The sequence below is a fragment of the Mus musculus genome, chromosome 11 (assembly GCF_000001635.26).
Source record: "Mus musculus strain C57BL/6J chromosome 11, GRCm38.p6 C57BL/6J".
Taxonomy (NCBI): Eukaryota; Metazoa; Chordata; class Mammalia; order Rodentia; family Muridae; genus Mus; species Mus musculus.
In genome coordinates, this window is record NC_000077.6 from 117067448 (window position 1) to 117081444 (window position 13997).

The following is a 13997-nucleotide window of genomic DNA, read 5'->3' on the forward strand; positions in this document are numbered from 1 at the left end:
CAGGTGTGCTCCAGGTAAGAAGGCAGGTGTGCTCCAGGTATGAAGGCAGGTGTGCTCCAGGTATGAAGGCAGATGTGCTCCAGGTATGAAGGCAGGTTGCTCCAGGTATGAAGGCACATGTGCTCCAGGTATGAAGGCTGGTGTGCTCCAGGTATGAAGGCAGGTATGCTCCAGGTATGAAGGCAGGTATGCTCTAGGTATGAAGGCAGGTGTGCTCCAGGTATGAAGGCAGGTGTGCTCCAGGTATGAAGGCAGGTATGCTCCAGGTATGAAGGCAGGTATGCTCCAGGTATGAAGGCAGATGTGCTCTAGGTATGAAGGCAGGTGTGCTCCAGGTATGAAGGCAGGTGTGCTCCAGGTATGAAGACAAGTGTGCTCCAGGTATGAAGGCAGGTATGCTCCAGGTATGAAGGCAGGTATGCTCCAGGTATGAAGGCAGGTGTGCTCCAGGTATGAAGGCAGGTATGCTCCAGGTATGAAGGCAGGTGTGCTCCAGGTATGAAGGCACATGTGCTCCAGGTATGAAGGCAGGTGTGCTCCAGGTATGAAGGCAGGTGTGCTCCAGGTATGAAGGCAGGTGTGCTCCAGGTATGAAGGCTGGTGTGCTCCAGATATGAAGGCAGGTGTGCTCCAGGTATGAAGGCTGGTGTGCTCCAGGTATGAAGGCAGGTATGCTCCAGGTATGAAGGCAGATGTGCTCCAGGTATGAAGGCAGGTGTGCTCCAGGTATGAAGGCACATGTGCTCCAGGTATGAAGGCAGGTGTGCTCCAGGTATGAAGGCACATGTGCTCCAGGTATGAAGGCAGGTGTGCTCCAGGTATGAAGGCACGTGTGCTCCAGGTATGAAGGCAGGTGTGCTCCAGGTATGAAGGCACATGTGCTCAGTGCTCAGACAGCCTTCCCTGCACCTGTGAAATCCAGAGCCCCTGCCCAATTGTACTGGATCTTCCCATATCAATTAGCAACCAATCAAGACAATCACCCCACAGCCAAGCCCACAGCCAGGCCCACAGGCCAACCCTGTCTGGACAATGCCACACTTTCAGGTGATTCTCTATTATGTCAAGTTGATGATTAAAACTAACCATCAAGTGGCTGGAGAGATGACTCAGCAGTTAAGAGCATTGGCTGCTCTTCAAGAGAACCTGGGTTCAATTCCCAGCACCCACAAGGCAGCTCACAACTGACTCTAACTCCAGTTCCAGAGGATCTGACACAGTCACATAGAAGCACCGAATGTTCATCAAATAAATAAATAAATCTTGGGGCTGGAGAGATGGCTCAGTGGTTAAGAGCACTGATTGCTCTTCCAAAGGTCCTGAGTTCAAATCCCAGCAATCACATGGTGGCTCACAACCATCTGTAATGGGATCTGATGCATTCTTCTGGTGCATCTGAAGACAGCTGCAGTGTACTTACATATAATAAATACATGAATCTTTAAGTAAGTAAATAAGTAAGTAATTAAATAAATCTTAAAACTAACCATCATGCTGAGTGATGTTTTTTTTTTAAAGATTTATTTATTTATTATATGTAAGTACACTGTAGCATAGCTGTCTTCAGACACTCCAGAAGAGGGAGTCAGATCTTGATCTTGTTACAGATGGTTGTGAGCCACCATGTGGTTGCTGGGATTTGAACTCCGGACCTTTGGAAGAGCAGTCGGTGCTCTTTCCCACTGAGCCATCTCACCAGCCCCTGAGTGATGTTTTTAAAGGGGGATGTGGTAAATTTTGAGAGAGCATTAAACCAAACAGCCCATGAACTAGATCTAAACATCTGGTGTGTTCCGGAGGACTGCTCTCATCAGGACCAGCAGGGGGCAGAGGATGACAGTAAGTCTTTGACCTGTAAACTACTTCTCCTGTAAGACTCCACCTCCCCAAATTTCCAGACCCTCCTAAAATCAGACCACCAGCTGGAGACCAAACATTCAATACACAAACCTGTGTGGGGTACTTCATATTCAAGGCATAAAAATGAAAGTGAACCCAGATATTCCCCTACTTCAAAAGCCCCCTCTTCACACAGGGACATCCCAGGAGGTGGCATCTTTGGGCACCAGGAGTTGAACCCAGGACTTCAAATATATTAGGTGAGTATTCTATACTAAGCTACATTTCTTTTGTAACAGGGCCTCACTAAGTTGCAAGGGCAGTCCTTCAACTTGCAATCCTCCTGCCTCAGCCTTCCAAGTGCCTGGGATTACAGGTATGGGGCAGCATGTAGAGCAGAGGGCAGCTGCATGATGTGGGTATCCCTAGGTTTGTGTACGCATGCTCGTGGAGGCCCACGGCAAGCATGAAGGGCCTGAGGTCAGATCCCTAGTGCCAGTGTAAGAGATGGGGGGATAGCTCAGTGGGTAAGAGCACCCGACTACTCTTCCAAAGGTCCAGAGTTCAAATCCCAGCAACCACATGGTGGCTCACAACCATCCGCAACAAGATCTGACTCCCTCTTCTGGAGTGTCTGAAGACAGCTACAGTGTACTTACATGTAATAAATAAATAAATAAATCTTTAAAAAAAAAAAAAAAGAGATGGGGGGATGGTGGAGTGTGCCCATGTCTTAGCTACTCCTCTACAGCGATGATGCGATGATGCGACTCCGTGACCAAGGCAGCTGGGGCCTTGCTTACAGTTTCAGAGCCTGTGACCATCACGGTGGGGAACATGGAGGCTGGTAATTCTTCCTAAATACTTCCACCAGCTGAAAACTAAATATTCAAATCTGGCCTAAGGGAAGGGGGCATTCTTATTCAAACCACTCCACCCTGAAATGCCAGCACTACAGTGGTGGAGACAGAAGGATGACTGGGACTCACTGGCCAGTCCAGGTGAATCGTGAGAGACCCCATCTCAAAAAGTAAGATGGAGATGTGTTACTTACTTAAAGAGAGAATGTTTATGCACTCACAACACAGCTTGAGGGTCCCTGGGGATCGAAAGTCAGTCAGTAGTCTTGGCAGCAAGCACCTTTACCTGCTGAGCCATCTCATCTGCCTACTTTAAAATTTTTACACATGAGTAAAAGGTCCAGGAGCCAGCCTGGTGTACAGAGTGAGCTCCAGGCCAGCCAGGTCTATACAAAGAACCTCCATCTTGGGAATGTGGCAGGTATGTGTGTGGAGGATGCGGAGGGGGTGGGGGGGGGGATGCTTGCTTCAAATACAAAAGGCTCCAGGTTCCAGCCCAGTGCCTAAAAAAAATAATTGAATAAAAACCAAGTTTAAGGAGCCACAGTCACAAGGTACAACAAACTCCTACACAGGCGGTGAGGATTCAAGGACAGTGGCTGAGTGTATGAGGCCCTGGGTCATGCCCTCTGTGAGGTCCCCAGCACAAGCACAGACATTCCTCATCACACGGCACTGACATTCTACAGAAACACCCCAAAGCTACCCGCCCTACTGCAGACAGCTGCAGAGCCCTCTGCAGACCCCTCCACGCACTCTGCATCTGCAGCAGAGACACTGACACCTGCAACCTCACCCCTTCTGGAAATAGAAACCCATTTCTGCAGTGCTTAGAAAAGAGCCTTGTGCACAAGACACACAGCCAGCGGAAATCCCTCAAACGCCAGTGTAAACTCTACAGCCCGATCACTGCTTCTGGGCTCACCTAGATGGGACACCTCTTTCCTGTCCAATTTCACCACATCTAAAATCCAAGCCACTGGACATGCCTGCTGATGGCAACCTACATAAAATGGCATGGATGCCTTCACATTTTGCCTGCTTGCTCTTGCTCATTTTGGCACATTCATCTACCCTATCGCTGAGGCATCCCTTCCCTGGCGTTAGAGCCTGGGTCTTTAAGATTCCAAAGTATACTGGCGACGAGCTGAGACTTCCAGCCTCTTGGACTGAACAGCTGTTAGACCCTTGGCCTTTGCCTCAGGACACAGCATTGCTGGCCAAGCTGTCCACAGCCTGTAAGTCACTATAGTCAACTGCCCTTTTTATATATACGGATCCATTCTATCAGTCTGGAGCTCTAGAGAACCCTAACACATGGCTCACATGTAAGCTCCCCTTAAGAACTTTGGCCCTGGACGTTAAATCTCTTTTCTTGGGAATTTCCATCGACTCCGTCAGCATATTTTAGAATCTATTCACTAGCTTCCACCAATCTAAAAGCTAAGAATGTCATCAGACAGCACCTGAGTCCTATAGGAGAGACTCCCCCATGTTGCAACTGGCTCTCTTGTGTCTCCACTAATGTATTTAAAGTTTTTTTTCCATTGTAAAATTTTTTATGTATATGAATGCTTTTGTGTGTGTGTATGTCTATGTGCCATGTTCATGCCATGTGCACAGAGAGAACAGAACAGGGCTCAGGATCCCCTGGGACTGGACTTACAGATGATGCTGGGCTGCCATTGGGTACCAGGAACTGAATGAAGCCTGTGCTTTTGAAATGTTTCTGCGTCTCTCTTTTCTTTTTTCTTTTCTTTTCTTTTCTTTTCTTTTTTGTTTGTTTGTTTGTTTTTGTTTTTCGAGGCAAACAGGTCTCTCTGTATAGCCCTGGCTGTCCTGGAACTCACTTTGTAGAGCAGGCTGGCCTCGAACTCAGAAATCTGCTTGCCTCTGCCTCCCGAGTGCTGGGACTAAAGGTGTGCGCCACCATGCCCGGCTTTCTGCGTCTTTCTAAGCTGGGAAAGTCCACCAACTAATCTTTCTCACACAGTCTCGTTGACTATTTAACACATTTCAGGGAGATGTGGTGGGCTGTTTTTTTGTGTTTTTTGTTTGTTTGCTTATTTCCCTAATGGTCTAGTGAGTCACAGACCAGGACTGGGGTCTGGTCCGCTTCTGACCTCACCGACAGCACGATGCGGCGGGTTGCACTACTCAGAGACGCCACCAGGGGGCGCTCGGGGCTATGGAATGCATCTCTTGTTCCGCAGCTTCTGGCTGCCTGGTTCTGCTCATCTTGGGACCCGGTCCTCTCTGTCTCCACGTGGCAGAAACAGTTCAGCCGACCCATGTGGCCACCACAGGGAACTTGTAGCCCCAGCTACTTGGGAGGTTCAGGCAGGAGATTCTTTCCAGCCCAGGAGTTTTCAGCCAGTCTGGTCAACACAGTGAGGGAAAACTATGTCCTCAGGATAGCTCACTGGTGTGTTATTAGCCCAAGGGACACAGAAGGCTTTCTTTCCAGGATGACCGGAGTTTCACTCCAGTCACAAAGAGCCTAATGCCACGGTTGCTGCAAGCCACTGTTTTTATTGTTGGACTTGTTCTAATTGTTTTTTTATTTTCTTTCAGTTTCCAGCACAGGGTCTCTCAGTGTAGCCCTGTCTGTTATAAAACTCACTCTGTAGCCCAAACTGGCCTCAAACTCACAGAGATCTGCCTGCCTCTGCCTCCCAAGTGCTGAGATTAAAGGTGTGTGCCACCACTGCCTGCTAGCCTAAAACATTTTAAATTATCATGTAAGCTGATAAAATAGAGTAAAACCAAGCTGGGCTGTTCCAGCATGAAAACCAGACAACGGAAGTTGAGGAATGTGGAGCAAGCAAAACTAAATCACTAAGTGTGGACAGAGAAGCGGGGTGGGAGGGGGCCTGGAAACCTCCAGGGCTTTCTCCCACAAAGCCTCTGGGTGACTTCAAGACTGTCAGATGAAGAGACTCCCACCGAGAGTAAAAGACAGCCAAACGTGCAATACACCTGAAATCCAAGCACTGGAGAGGCAGAGGCAGGAGGGTCAGGAACCAAAGTTATCCTCAACTACATATAGAGTTCCGGGCTAGCCTGGGCTACATGAGACTATAAATGAGGATTCCTGGAAATGTTCCGGCAGAGGCTGATGGGAATTGCTGTGGTATGGAACAACAGAGTAGTCACAACACTGCCTGCCGGCCAAGACCCTAATTACCTTATCATGGGCTCATCTGTGCCTCTTAAGTAGCCATCCCTGGTCCATCTCTGTGTCCGTACTAACGTTTTTGTGAGTGAGAGGGGAAAAAAGCTTTTAGAATCTATTAACTTAGTTTCTGCCAATCTAAAAGCTAAAAATGCACCCGAGTCCTATAGGAGAGACTCCACCATCTTGTAACCGCCTTTCTTGTCTCCATCAGTGTATTTAAATTTTTCTTTTTTTAATTTTTTATGTCTAGGAATGCTTTTGCGGGCGTGTGCCCAGAGAGACCAGACGGTGGCGCTGTACTCCCACATGACTGGACTTGCAGATGTTGCTCCGCTGCTATTTGGAGCCAGGAATTGAACCCAGGTCTTCTGGAAGAACAGCCGGTGCTCTTAATGCTGAGCCGATGCTCCAGCCCTCCACTGATAGATTTTTACAAAATGCCTTGGTTTTTTTTTGTTTTTTTTTTTTTAAAGATTTATTTATTTATTATATGTAAGTTCACTGTAGCTGTCCTCAGATACTCCAGAAGAGGGCATCAGATTTTGTTACGGAAGGTTGTAAGCCACCATGTGGTTGCTGGGATTTGAACTCGGGACCTTCGGAAGAGCAGTTGGTGCTCTTAACCACTGAGCCATCTCGCCAGCCCTAAAATGCCTTGTTTTAAGTCCTTCTTTGTTTTATTACTTTACAAACCTAAGGAAACCACTTTCATGTGGGGACAAAAAAAAGGGGGGGCGGGGAGGCCCAGGGAGAATGGGAAGGGAAAATATGCCATGTCCGGCCAGAGTGCCTGTGCTCTGGGCAGGTGGACTCAGGGAGACTGCCAGGCACTTTCCACATGGCTCCCGGTGGAGATCTAAGCCTCTGATGGGTGGAGAAGGGGCTGTCCCTGACCAGGGACCCCCGAGGCCACACCCTGTCGCCCTGGGGTTATAGGAGAGACAGGATAGGGGAAGAAGTTCCCAACACTGATCAGAGTGTGCAGCGGGTCTTGATGGAACAGAGATTTTCTATGGTTTAAGAGCTTTATTATAGAAATGCAGGGGAAAGAGAGAAGGGAGAGAGAGAGGCTAGAGAGAAAGAGAGAGAGAGGAGAAGACAAAGAGAAAGGGAAGAGGAGAGAGAAGTGAGAGGTAAGGGAACAAAGGAGTAAGAGATCAAGGTGGGGGCCTAACAGCCCCTTTTATGGTCTTCACTGTTGCTAGGTAACTGGGGAGGAGTTTAGCCTGAAGGTCAGAAGCTTGGGCCATTGCTTACACGACTACTTACCACTGACCATGCTTCTCTTGTGGAGGGTGTGGGAGGTGGTAACTTAGGCAGGAGCCAGAGTTCCAGGAGCATAAGGGAACGCCTACCATGTCATGTAGGTGAATTATGACCATCGGGGTTCAGACCTCAGCTCAACTGGATACCAGCCTGCAATTTCCCACAGACATGGACCTGAAGTAACCTGGCCCTGTGTTTCCTGAATTTTGGTCCCTCAAATTTGGCTCCAGAGCCAGGCGTGGTGGTGCATGCCTTTAATCCCAGAACTGGGGAGGCAGAGGCAGGCGGATTTCTGAGTTCGAGGCCAACCTGGTCTAGGACAGCCAGGGCTATACAGAGAAACCCCTGTCTCGAAAACAACAACAACAACAAATGGCTCCAGAATAAATTATCTCTTATTTCCTTTGGGGCAAAAGTTGTGTCTTGCGCGCGTCGGACTCGACCAGCAAGAACGACGCTGCAACAGGATCCTTCTGCACACATTTATTGGGAGAGCTTGATTGCAGAGGCGAAGAGACCCCAAGCCCAGAACTGGTGCTGCTTATATAGGCCTAGGAGAGGCGTGTCTCACACCCGGATTGGTTATGCACTACGCCTCATTTGCATGTTCCTCATCTGATTGGCTATTCTCTCTCTGTACCTCACAGAGCCTCATTATCATACCTCATTTGCATGTCTCACATCTGAGTGGTTATACTCTCAAAGCCTCATTATCATGCCCAGGCCAGGCAGTGTCTTTGCAAAAAACTTTACTGCATATGTACACATTGGTTGTTTGTCCAAACTTATGGGTGGTGGCCAGCAGTAGTCAGTGTCACTCTGCAACGGCACATGTGGCTTCCCACAGTTGTGTTTTTACATCCACAAGACTCATCTCAATAAATAAATAAAATAGCCTTCAAAGGGGGAGTCTGTATTCAGTGGTTGGATTCACATTACAGTGAAACATGCAAAAACCCTTCATTCATCTCAATGAGGTTCGTGTGTCATTTTCTTCATTTACTGAAAATACAGAGTGCACCCTCTCCTTGCCTTTCCCCGCGCCTCTAGCTGACCTGAAGATGATCTTGATTCCAGTTAGAAGGAGCCACAGCTGTAGGGGTAATGGCTGTGTGACACTTTCCCTAGGGAGATGAGACCACCTTGTTTACTAAATGACAGACCAAAGTAACAATGACACCAAATGCCCCTCCCGCCCCCATGAAGTGGCCAGTTTTCTGGGGTTACTCACAGGAGCACGGATAGCCCAAAGACACTCACATTACTAAGAGCCTAGCCCAGCATGAGTGACAGCTCAGGAGAGCTGGAAACTGGAGCTCTCTGCATGATTTGGGGCTAATTCCACAAGTTCGGAGGGTCTCTCCTCATTAAGGAGGGCGGGGCCTTGTGAATCTGGTAAGCTTTAGGAATTTTTTGAGACTTGTCACTTATTTTCCGAGTCTTAGAGTCTTAAGGACTATCCGGATCGCACTTTCTCAAGCTTCCCTCCGGGTGAGATGTTTCGGAGGAAATTACTACATAGCACCGACTTGGCCCTGGCATTATTGATCAATTTTTTTTCGTGGGATTTCCCATTGGCCCCTGGGATACCTTGGGATGATTGAAACCTGGACCTGCATGCAGGACTTGGATGCCACTTTGGAGGTTGGAGGTCTTAGCCCAGAGATGCCACATCACAGATCTAACTAACCCTTTGCTGGACCACGGTGTCATGTTCCTCGGGAGGTCTCTGCTGAAGGCATGATTCTAGATACAGTCCTGCGGCGGTCAGGTCAGAGGTGCGATTTTGGGAAGCCTTTGGATCAAGAGGGTGCTGACGTCAACGGGTATCAGTTGATACCACCTATGGGTTTATACTGTGATGGAAGGTCACACACAGGTTTGCAACAGAACCAGCTGGGTTTCAACTGCCTTTGCCACAACAGGGCTGACTGGGCTCGGGAAAGTCAACTTTTTGGTCTGCACAGGGCTGCGTGATTGATAAAGGGTCAGTGGCTAGGCTAGCTCCTGCCGCCCAAGAGTAGGGAGTCCCTCCCGCTTGCGCCCCTGTAGACGAGGTCCCACCGCCGCGTGGAACTCTGGCCGCTCTAACCGCGTCTAGAACGCGGCCCCTTTAAGGCCGACCTGGATGACCCGAAGGCCAGAGCGACCTTCTAGCGGCCGTCTCGATGGTAAATCTTCAGTTCCGGCCGGAAGTGCATTTGCAGAGCTGGTTCCGCCGGGGAGGAGAACTCGCGTGCTCCGTGCAGAGGGGATGCATCCTGCGCAGCGTGGCTCGGGGGCGCCGTGGAGCCTCCCGAAGGCGATCGTGGGATTCAGAAACCTCTCCCGGGACTCCCATGGGAGGAGGCTGACCCCGGGCCGGCACGCGATCGCGGGATGGGCTGGAGTTGTAGGAAGGCCCTAGGCCCGGGCCGCCATCGGCGGGGCACTGGCTGCTTCTGTGTTGCAGGCGCCGCACGGGTTCGTCCGCTTACACAGAATTGTATTAAATTGTCTTTTTATTTCCCCACCCAGGAAATGAACCACATCCCCCAACGACTAGACGGAAGCACGCACAAGCTCCTTCCTCCCGAGGAGCGTTTCCAGTGACTTGAGCTTGGTTGGCCCAGGTATGTCAATCCTTGGGGGTGGGACGGTGACCTGAGGCCGACGGTCTGGGAAAAGGCTCCTGTGTGGCTGTACCCGCCCGAGGTGGGTGCAGCCCCGTACCAGACAGCCCGACCTTGACCTAAAGTAAAATCCCAGAGGAGGAGGAACCTCTTCCCTGGGGTTAGAATTTGCAGTAACAGGTGTGGACATCCTAGCAGCAGTTTGGTGGTCATGTATGATACTGCAAACAGGAGCCCTGCTGAAGCTGTGGGGACTGAGCACAGTCCTCCAAAAGCAAATATTTGACCATTACTCAAGCCCCTCACTTTAGATAAAAAAGAGAAAAAAGACGTATTCATTATTTTATTTTATTTTAGAGTGTGGATGTTTGCCTGGTGCCCCCAAGGGGTCACAAGAGGGTACCAGATTTCCCAGAAGTGGCATTATAGAGTATTGTCAGCCCCGGTGTGGATGCTGGGAACTGAACCCAGGTCCTTTAAGAGGGCAACAAGTGTTCAGCTTCAATGCTGAGCCATCTCTCCAGCAACTGCACCACCCCGCTCTGAGATAGGGTCTCACTTAGCCCAGGCTGGCCTTTACTCATTAAGTAGCTGAGGGCAGCCTTTGAACTTCTAATCCTCCTTCCTCTGCCTCTGGTAGCCGCCTGGATGACCGGCATCCTCGAGCACACGTGGTTTATGGGATGTACGGATAAAGCTCAAGGCTATATGCATGCTAGGAAGTCTTCTACTCCTGGGTGTCTGTCCCACCCACGTGGAGCTTAAACAAAGATGCATACAGTTGTGACTCCAGACGTCACTGGACAAGACACCAGTACAACCCAAACAAACAGAAATCGTTCCCCAGGACTCACCTGAGCGACCGTGGGCCCCACTAGGTTGTCTCTTCAGTGTGGTTGAAGGACTGGGCGTTTGCATTTTGAGTAGCCACATGGGGCCAGTGGTCACCATTTTGAAGGTCCTGGGTGTGGCATACTTCCGGAAAAACCATGACAAGAGGAATCTGCCATAGTTCAGGCTTGTCACATGCTCTTCAGGGGCACGGGAGCCAGGCTGGAGTGTGGCTCAATGATAGACATATGCTTAGTGTGTCTTGAGAAGGTCCTGCTTGTTACACGGGACTCTGCATCTGTTCAGGTAGACATCAACAAGTCATGGAAGGCAATTGGAAAGAGACAGCACACAGGGACTATGGCGGTCCTGTGAGGGAGGTACAGATGGGGTCAGGAACACAGGCATGCTGGAGTCAGACATGGCTGGAGGGGAGGGAGGTCAAATAGGAATGGATTTCAAGTTGTGCTGAGCTGCAGAGGCCTCGTTTCTGCATCTGTCAACCAGCAGGTTTCCAAGGAAAGCCTGCAGTTAAATCTGGGCAGAGAAGGTTCTGGAAGTCACTGGGTGGGTGGCCAGCCCCGGGTGTCAGCAGTTTTTATCCATTTGGAAGGACAGGAAATTAAAAAGACTGAGCACCTTGTACCCCCACCCTGGGGCGTGGTTTGCGTTCTGGTGGTTTTAACTAAACGTTGAGATTCCAGGTTTAATGACGACTGGTGGTGAATTTTCTTTTTTTTAGGTCATTTGACTAGAAGCTTTGTCTGCGTGCACTGAGTGAGGATCCGGCCCTACTGTGTGTATCCCTACTGCGTGCTCCTGGACCTGTTGGGTTTGACTCTTGATTTGCTGTTTTTGGGTATTCACTGGCTGAGGACAGTGGCTGTGTTCAGTGGCTGTAAATAAATGGAGCTTGAACTCACTCTGTTTCCATTGTTCAATGATATCTCACTGCGCAGCCCTGACTGGCCTGGAACCCAGATCCACCTGCCTCCCACGTACTGTGGTGAAAGGTGTTTATCACCACACCCAGCTTCTTCACGCTCTTGGTGGTTTCTGTGCTCGCCACTGTAGCAAGTGTGGGTTTGTATGGCCAGTGTGTGTTAAATGGCCCCTTTTCCAGATTTTTTGGGCACAAAGCACAGGGCTATCCAAATATTTCATTATGGAATGTAGGGGCTGCGGAGCACAGTGTTCTCAAGGAAATTGAGTAGCAAGGGTTGTCTGGACAGGAGATGTCCAAGGTCTCTGGGATCCCATGGCCTTCTGGGCTGGCCTAGCCCTCTTCAGTAGGATTACCTGACAGACATTGGCTATTCTAGGATCTGCTCACCTGTGTGCACTGAGGATACTGAAGCTGGTACTGTCTCTGCACTCGGGAGATGGTTGTGAGGGGCCATGTGGCTGCTGGGAATAGAACCTTGGTCCCTTGCAAGAGCAGCCTGTGTGCTTAACCGATGAGCCATCTCTCCAGGCCCAGCTGCTGTGCCTCCTAAGCCCACATGGGCCCTTTCTTGCTGGCTGGCCTTGCAGTTAGGTGTCAGGGGCGCTGTGTTTCCTGTCGGGCTGAGTAGCTCCCTCTCCTGAGAGCCTTATGGTTATGGCTGTCTGGGGGTCACCCTTTGTGCCACCTGTTGTGTATCCTTGGTCCCTCTGGCCCTATGTCCTCAGCAGGAGCAGAGGTACTGCTGTCCCTACCTCTGCTCAACTGCTTGCACACCTAGGGAACCTTGTCTCGGATCCCGTACACTGCTGGCATAAAGTTTGTCGTTTGCAAGAGCAATGCCAGGGTGGCGTGTCTCCCATGTTGTGCGTGGGTTGCTTGCGTTGGGTGAGGGGCTGACTTGAACTTTGACCTCGGTTCGGCGTACGTTATGTCATTAGGTATGATTCATTGGGCCTCTGTGGTCTTGACTCCCCTGCCACCCCCACCCCGTGTCTGCGGGAGCTGTCATTTCAACCTGTGTTGGAAGTTATTCAGTGGTTTGCAACCGCTGGCCATAACATGAAAGACTCAGAGCTGTGGCGGAGGCCCCTTGGACGTCTCCAGTGTACAGGAGCCGCTTAGGTGATGACCCAGGGAGGGCTCATCGTGGAGGCAGAAACACCTGGGGTTTCTTCACACTGGGGCTTCAGCACCAGCCAGCCCTGTGGTCTTAGGCATGTCACTTCCTCTCTGTACCTGGAGTGCCTTGACACAGGTACGGTGACAATAGGTAAAGCAGGCGCATCCCGTGGGAGAAGCCTGGTGCTACCCAGGCAGGAAGCTGCAGTAGCTGCAGGCTCCTGGCATCGTCTCAGCGATCACATTTGGGCCTCACGAAATTGGTACTGTCGTCCACGTGCCGTCTCTAGAAAAAGACTGTGCTGCCTAAATGAAGGTGTTGAGATGCAGTGTACACTGGAGAAAATAGCCTGTGGTGATCTTTCTGGAGTAGACTGCTGTGGTGGCAGGTTCCTGACTCATCCAGTGTGGGGTGTTTTTCCTGCCCACAGAACGCAGTGTCTTCATGGTGGCTCCAATCTGCCCTCAGCTTGTCTGAGCAGCCCGGGACTTCTGTTCACAGGTCCTCAGAGGACCAGCGCAGTCCTGGTTTGACAAGTCTTCTGAGCACACAGCTCCTGGGCCCCTCTGAGCGTGTGTCTGGTTATCAGCAGAAAACTGACGGGAAGCAGCTGAGGTTGGTGGGGATACTCGGAGCCCACGGTTCTTCCGGTCAGTCCAAGGAGGGTGCTGGAGGGTCCAGGAGTTCAGTGCTTGGTCTGGGACTTGTGACAGGGTCTCACATGCAATTCTGAATGACTTAGAACTTACGGTGTAGCCCAGGCTAGACTCAAACTCCCCGCAACCCTTCCCACAAGAACTGGGATTACAGGCATGTGCCTCCGTGTGATCCCAGTGGGATTTTAAGACAGTATCCCACTCTGTCGTACAAGCTAGCCTCAAATTCATGCTCATGGCTGGTACAGGTGTCACCACCATGCTGAGTGTGTGCTGGGACTTCTGAGGCAGATGTTTGCCCAGGGCAGGGTGGCCTCTACATCCGTCCTCTTCCCTCTGAAATGCCACCCCCAGCTAGGTGGCTTCTTCCTCTGCCGGCATCTTTATTGACTGCTCAGCAGTAGCCTTCTGGCTCGCTGGCCGCCTTTGGAACTCGAGGACCTACAGCTGCTACTGAAGCCCAGAGTATTGCATGTGGCTGCAAGAGTTCCCAGCCAAGCCCTGCACCCTTCTATCTACTCCACAGATCCCCTGGCCCTGTGGCTGCCTACACATGATAGGCGCTGACTAGTTGACCCCACAGGCATGCTTAAGATGTAGCCTCTGGCAAGTCCTGGGCTGGCTTGGCCCGCTGCCACCCTGGATTACATAAGAATTAGAACAGCCCCATGAAATTAGTGGTCAAGAAA

The 13997-nt window shown here is 50.6% G+C and overlaps 1 long non-coding RNA gene and 1 other non-coding gene across 2 annotated transcripts; both read left to right on the plus strand.

Annotated features, from left to right (window-relative positions):
* Positions 1–9335: 9335 nt before the first annotated feature.
* Positions 9336–11508, plus strand: Snhg20 (small nucleolar RNA host gene 20). Its single transcript, NR_027059.1, has 2 exons — positions 9336–9755; positions 11329–11508. It is a non-coding gene; the product is annotated as a small nucleolar RNA host gene 20 (long non-coding RNA).
* Mir6516 (microRNA 6516) lies at positions 9901–10010 on the plus strand. The gene has a single exon (NR_105853.1). It is a non-coding gene; the product is annotated as a microRNA 6516 (primary transcript).
* Positions 11509–13997: the final 2489 nt, after the last annotated feature.